At 35.7% G+C, this 6000-nt stretch overlaps 1 protein-coding gene across 3 annotated transcripts in view; it reads right to left on the reverse strand.

Moving 5' to 3' along the window:
* Window positions 1–4184, reverse strand: part of LOC124262711 (serine/arginine repetitive matrix protein 2-like) — a 116068-nt gene extending 111884 nt beyond the window's left edge. The window contains exon 1 of one of the 3 annotated variants that reach the window (XM_046697238.1): window positions 4098–4184. The gene's annotated coding sequence lies outside the window, so the exon portion shown is untranslated. Of the gene's footprint in view, window positions 1–733; window positions 952–4097 lie in introns of those variants that run through there. The other 2 variants (XM_046697240.1, XM_046697239.1) reach the window with 2 other exon arrangements.
* Between the last annotated feature and the right edge of the window lie 1816 nt (window positions 4185–6000).

Consider the following 6000-nt stretch of genomic DNA (forward strand, 5'->3'; position numbering starts at 1 on the left):
GCTCAATATTCCTGGTTTAAATTCATGAAGGATTTAGTCAAATTCATGCCAAATTCTAGTGACTTCACATCTTGAAAATCTTGAACCAGTTACTCAACTAACTGAAACCGGTACACATCTCATTAAAAGATTTTACAATATAAAAATATTCAAACCATCTACAGTATAAGATGCACCTGTCCAAACAGAGCAATTAGGTCTACGGTATTTTCTGGCTGACATTCATTGCATTGTTTCCTGATTTGAATGGACTTGTTTTATATTATATAACTTTTGCAAACTGTGGATTGAGTGTCTTTTTACAACTATGTTATAGTAAATACATCAGATTGTGACAACATCAATATTGATGGCTTCCTATTAGTAACAGCCGATGACTATCAACAATGCTAAGCTGGGATAACAAATTGACAAATGTATTCAGTAAAACAGGTCACAAATATATTTGCATCATGCTAAAGCGACAAAGCATATATAACCATAAGTGTCACTAAATGTACATCCCTATGTCAAATGTCATCTTAGATGTAGATAGTAGCCATTCTGAATGTGACATATATCAACCCTATGTCCATTACATTTCTCTCAGCATGTACAGCAAAGTTAAACGCTGGCAAAGTTAAATAGAAGGCACATACACAATCTTTAGACAAAACAATTCTGTAGAATGAAATGTTACAATTTTAAACTCCTATTACTAAACTTTCATTAAAGTGCATGTTAATCTACTTACATACTTTGCAAGATGTTTCCTCATTCCAGCCATTAAGTGTTTTCATCATGACACAAACAAAATGTATACACGCTCATACATCAGCCTGATGTGTCACTGAATCTATCGGACCGGCACAGGAAGGTAGTGATACATATCCTGACACCCACCAATATACACTAAACACTTACATGTGACACCATCCATTAGTGTTTTTTAACATGCTGCTGACTAGTCATGCTAAATGATGAAGGAAGCCCTGAAATCAGCTAAGGGATGATTGTGTCTTCCTGGTTTACAGGTAAGACTGGTTAGTGTGTCAGGGATCCAGCACAGCCTATTAATTACCGTCATTCAACCTTCTAAAAAACCCAGGGTGTCACATACAAGTCAGGAAAAATGGAGATTAGAAAGATGTAAACACTATATGTTTCCTTATGACATCAAAATAGAACAAACAGCACTGTAGCTCACCTGAATCAGTCTGGATACATGTTATAAGATCAGTTGCTATCAATTAGTGTTGCAAATTAGAAATGCACACAAAAGAAACTGAAGTTTCAACACAACATATATTCTTACTGAACCTACATCGAAATCCGAGTCAATACATGATTAAAAAAACTACAGTTCGTTCTAACAATCATCGCAAAACATCAAACTGTAAAATGTGTTATTATCATATACTCTGTATATTGCAGTGTCACATTGGTACACATAGAAATAGCAATGGTTGATAAAACATTATCAATATGGCTGAAATGGTAGATACTGGATCATAATGCAGTAAAAAAAATTTCAATCAGCCTAAGTACGATGGGTTATTGACACATGTTTGTTAGTTTCTACCTACCTGGGCTCACACCAGTCAACCCCGTGCAGACCTGATAGAACCTCTCGTCATGGTTATATCACACTGGTATCAGTGAGTGATATGAACATATGCATGATATATTGGAATATCTACAGTAATTCATCAACACATGAATACTGCAAGTAATTGTATCTGTTTTGTATATTCCCCACGCAATATTCCTCAATACCTAAAAATTGTACAAAAACTACACAGCAATCCATTACTCACATGAACAGTAAGCATTGGTAAAGGTCTCAATCCTAACCCAGGACTATTTTCATCCCTTTGATCAAACACATTTTGTGGCCAAAACATCTAAAAGATTCCATTCTGCAGTTGTGATCTCATTACTACTGGCTGCATAGACAGAATGACTTTTTTTCTTGCCAAAATGGAGAAGCTTTCTTGAATTCCAGCTTCAAGTAATTCTCAACTGGGATCAATTTTCAAGATTAAAATCAAAATCAGTTATGAGACAGTGACATCATCCAAGACCAGCATCTCAATTCCAATCACATATTTCACCATTTATATTTGCAATTAAAAAATCACAAAAGCATTAAGAATTTGTCTTGTTTTTCACAGCATTTAGCAACATGAAGCTGAAGAAAGACCTTGCTGTACCAATCTTGTAACTGAAATCATGTCTTCCATTTAACATACAAGACCCGTGAAGGACCGTGTTAGAATGAACCTTCAGTAACTCATGCTTGTCGTTAAGAGGCGACTAACGGGATCGGGTGGTCAGGCTCGCTGGCTTGGTTGATTCCCAATTGTGAAGATGGATGCTCATGCTGTTGATCACTGGATTGTCTGGTCCAGACTCGATTATTTACAGACTGTTGCCATAAAGCTGGAATATTGCAGAGTGTGGCGTAAAACTAAACTCACTCACTCACTTTAACATACAAACAAATTCAACACTTTCACAGAGATTCCTGGTCGCAGCATGAGAGTGAATCAGCTGTTCACCTGCCAATACTTGACCAATAACCTTACCAATCAGTATGATCATAATTATAGTGCTCATTTAAGTCATGCCAACTGACCAAGTTTCACTACCAGATCTGACTGGGTGCTGGCCAGTTGTAATGTTGCATAAACTACTTTTAGAGAATGAAAGTGGTGACATACATAGAGACCACTGACGGTGAAGAGATTTAATATTTCAATCATATCACTGCATAGGCCTCTTACATTGCAGTTGTCTGAATGCAGCACAGCTACTTATACATCATAAAGTTTAAGCCTTTTGTGAATGAGCATCAGAATGAAAGCGTAAGTAAAGGACTTACATAGGATGTATAAATACTTGGGTGACAATTCCTGTATCATTGTATCAACATTTCAATACATGCAAAATGAACATCCAGTGCTTCTCAAATTTAGCACTGTAGTAGACAGCTTGTTTAATGCTTCACTCAGTAATATTCAACCTAAATGATGGCAACCTGTACATAATCTGGACCAGACAAACAAGTGATTCTATCATATTATGGACAATGACCATTGGGGTACAATGGTATGCAATCAAACAAGTCTGAGCACCCAATCCATTAATTCACCTGTGCAACAAGTTATTACCGGGGACCAATTCTGAAGTGGAATCGCAGGGGCAAGCATGGAAGTTAAGAGTTCCTTCTCATTACCATGATGCTAAAACTGTAAGGTGTAGGAGCTCTCAAGTATGTAGCCAGAGAACCAGTAAAGCCCAATAACCCCAAGTTTTCAGCACTTTAATTACTTCATGCTCTATTTTCTATAATATTTGACAGCAAAAGCTAATGAGTTATTTGATCACTGACAAAATATACCATTTCAACAAAGAAGCTCCAGATCCACAAAAATTTACAGAATATTTTCAAAACAGCAGCAAGGCCAGTCAATAAACTACAAATTGTAATATCCAACCTCAAAACTGCAGTGTACAGACCAACAAACCAGTAGTCAGGATCAATCCCATATACAATAACTAATATAGAAAATCAATAGTGGTATGAATTAATCAATATACTTATACTGTTAATGGAAAAAAGCAATTCCAAACTGTGTGCAAGTTCAGTGTCAGCAAATTATTCATTTAACCAGAGAAACTTTCATTTTCCAAAAAATTGTTGGAGACAAGATCTTCATTAGTTCAAATTGAAAATAAATAGTGTTATATATATCTAATTGACATGTACTGGATGGCTATGGAAATCAAATTAAGCTAGTTGATGCTCATTTGAGACAACTAGTAGTTGAACACACATACAACATAGATTTTAACATACAATCTGCTTTGTTTAACCAATTGGTAATAATGACTAAAAGTATGGATCATTTTCAAATAGAATCTTAAGAGTTATTCCAGTATTAGCATCTGCAATTCTGTTTCAAATAATTAGAATTCAAAATGATTATGAAAGTAATGTTAGACTTCCATAATTTCCAAGTCGACAAGTTCCACAACTAACCTGCAGATGACCGATGTAGGACAGAAGATGGGCTAAAGAGTCTCCATGAACATTATCCATATCAAGATCTTACCTTGGCATATGAGCTGACATCTCAGAGTGGCAGAGGTGATACATGTATCCTGGAAGCTAGTTCAAACAGTCCCAGTATCATCACAACCTGTAAAGATACATAGCGTAAAGATTCGCTGATTGCTCCCAGCATGTCAAACACGGCAAAACTACAAGCATTGTCTTGAAGCAAACATGTCTCGAGGTAACTTGCCCCATCCCACCTGATCAAGCCCACAAAGAAACAGAAGAATCGCAATCTGAGGACAGGCACACATTGGTGAAATAATCCTCATAGTCACTACAATATTTCACCTGAAATTGGTAGCATTGAGCAAGTTGAGGATGTCCTGTCTTCACTGGGAACCCCCATAGTCTCACTCTAGTAAGCTAGTAAACATATCAACACAATCAATATCAATTGTTGAGAAATGCCTGCAGGCAAAATAGGTCATGTGGGCGGTTTCCTTAATGAACCCACTTTGCATGTAATGTCTTTTTATGTCATCCGTAAAATTATACCCAAACTGACATTTTGTTTTCATCTTCAGCTTGCAAGTGCCCCTTAAAACAAATGCTGACATTTACATCACAGATCACCTCAAGGAATTTATTTTTTCATATATCAAATTGCATGCATAAAATCAACTCCTGTATGATAAACCATAAACTCTTAGTTTAGCATTTCAATATTTGTGAGGAATAGCTGTCAAAAACAGATAAATATTAGTTTCCTGACAATTTCATGACCCGAGATGAAATTTAAAACAAATTAATCCTCACAAATTCCTAGTTTCAGAGACTTATACTCAATATTCTCGATACTCAATATTAATAATATGACTGCCATCACAATACCTTGTTTACAATACTCTATGTCCATACACTAATTCAAAATAAAATGATGGAAATCAATGGAAATAGTAGACTGCTTTAACAATAAAAGAGTAATATTTACATGGTGTTAAACGCTTGATATTATTGTGTCAAAGTCCATTAGTCCATTGCTTTGCTGTGCAGAATATTCAAGTTTCAATACAAATATATAATACCACAAAAAGCAGTTGTCATGGTGATATGAATACAAAATTCAGAACAATTTCAGAAATTATTACCCAAATCTGTTATGCTGCAATTCTAATGCATCAAAACAATTTTCAAGAGCGAAACGACTTGAATCTTGCTGATAGCAGCTTTAAAAAAAAAAAAAACGCGCATTCAATCAATTGTGGGATACAGTTTAAGTAATCATGACCAGCTTCCAATTTCAGGGGTGGAAATAACTTTAAAATTGCAAGTGTACTCCGGTACAGTGGCACATGTAAAATCACTTGCCCTGATAATATTTCCACTATACCGTCCGTTTTCTTGTTTATGTTTTAAATAAAAAACATAATTAACATTGGAAAGTCAACTGGACACCGGTACAGTGTGATAAACAAATTTGCTTGCCCGACAGAAAAAAACACTGGACTCGGATGTCGGGCAATGGGTTATTTCCACCCCTGAATTTACATAAAATATCATGAAACTTTAGTGTACCAGTAGTAATGGACACTGAGAAATAATTCCTGGATGTAGGTAAGTCACATGAATTTTTCAAGTGGATGATACTGGCATCATATGCACAAAAACATTTGAGGTGAAAGATCAGATTTGCATACCACTCTACAGTCTATGTGATTAGATATAAAAGAATTTTATCTACATACTTCATAATTCTAGGTTTGTTTTCTAGCATTCCTGACCTGGACTTAACTTGAAACTCATTCATCCCATTCACTGACGTATGCCACTATACTCTGTGTTCATGAGATTATGTGTATGTATTTATATTCATTCCTAAAGGTGACAAATGTTTCTCTCTCTGTTGGTTCAGCATCACTGTGAACATTACTTCTGTCACATCAGACACTGTCAGCTGG

Source organism: Haliotis rubra, unplaced genomic scaffold (genome assembly GCF_003918875.1).
Source record: "Haliotis rubra isolate DU_JTF1 unplaced genomic scaffold, ASM391887v1 Scf85, whole genome shotgun sequence".
NCBI lineage: Eukaryota > Metazoa > Mollusca > Gastropoda > Lepetellida > Haliotidae > Haliotis > Haliotis rubra.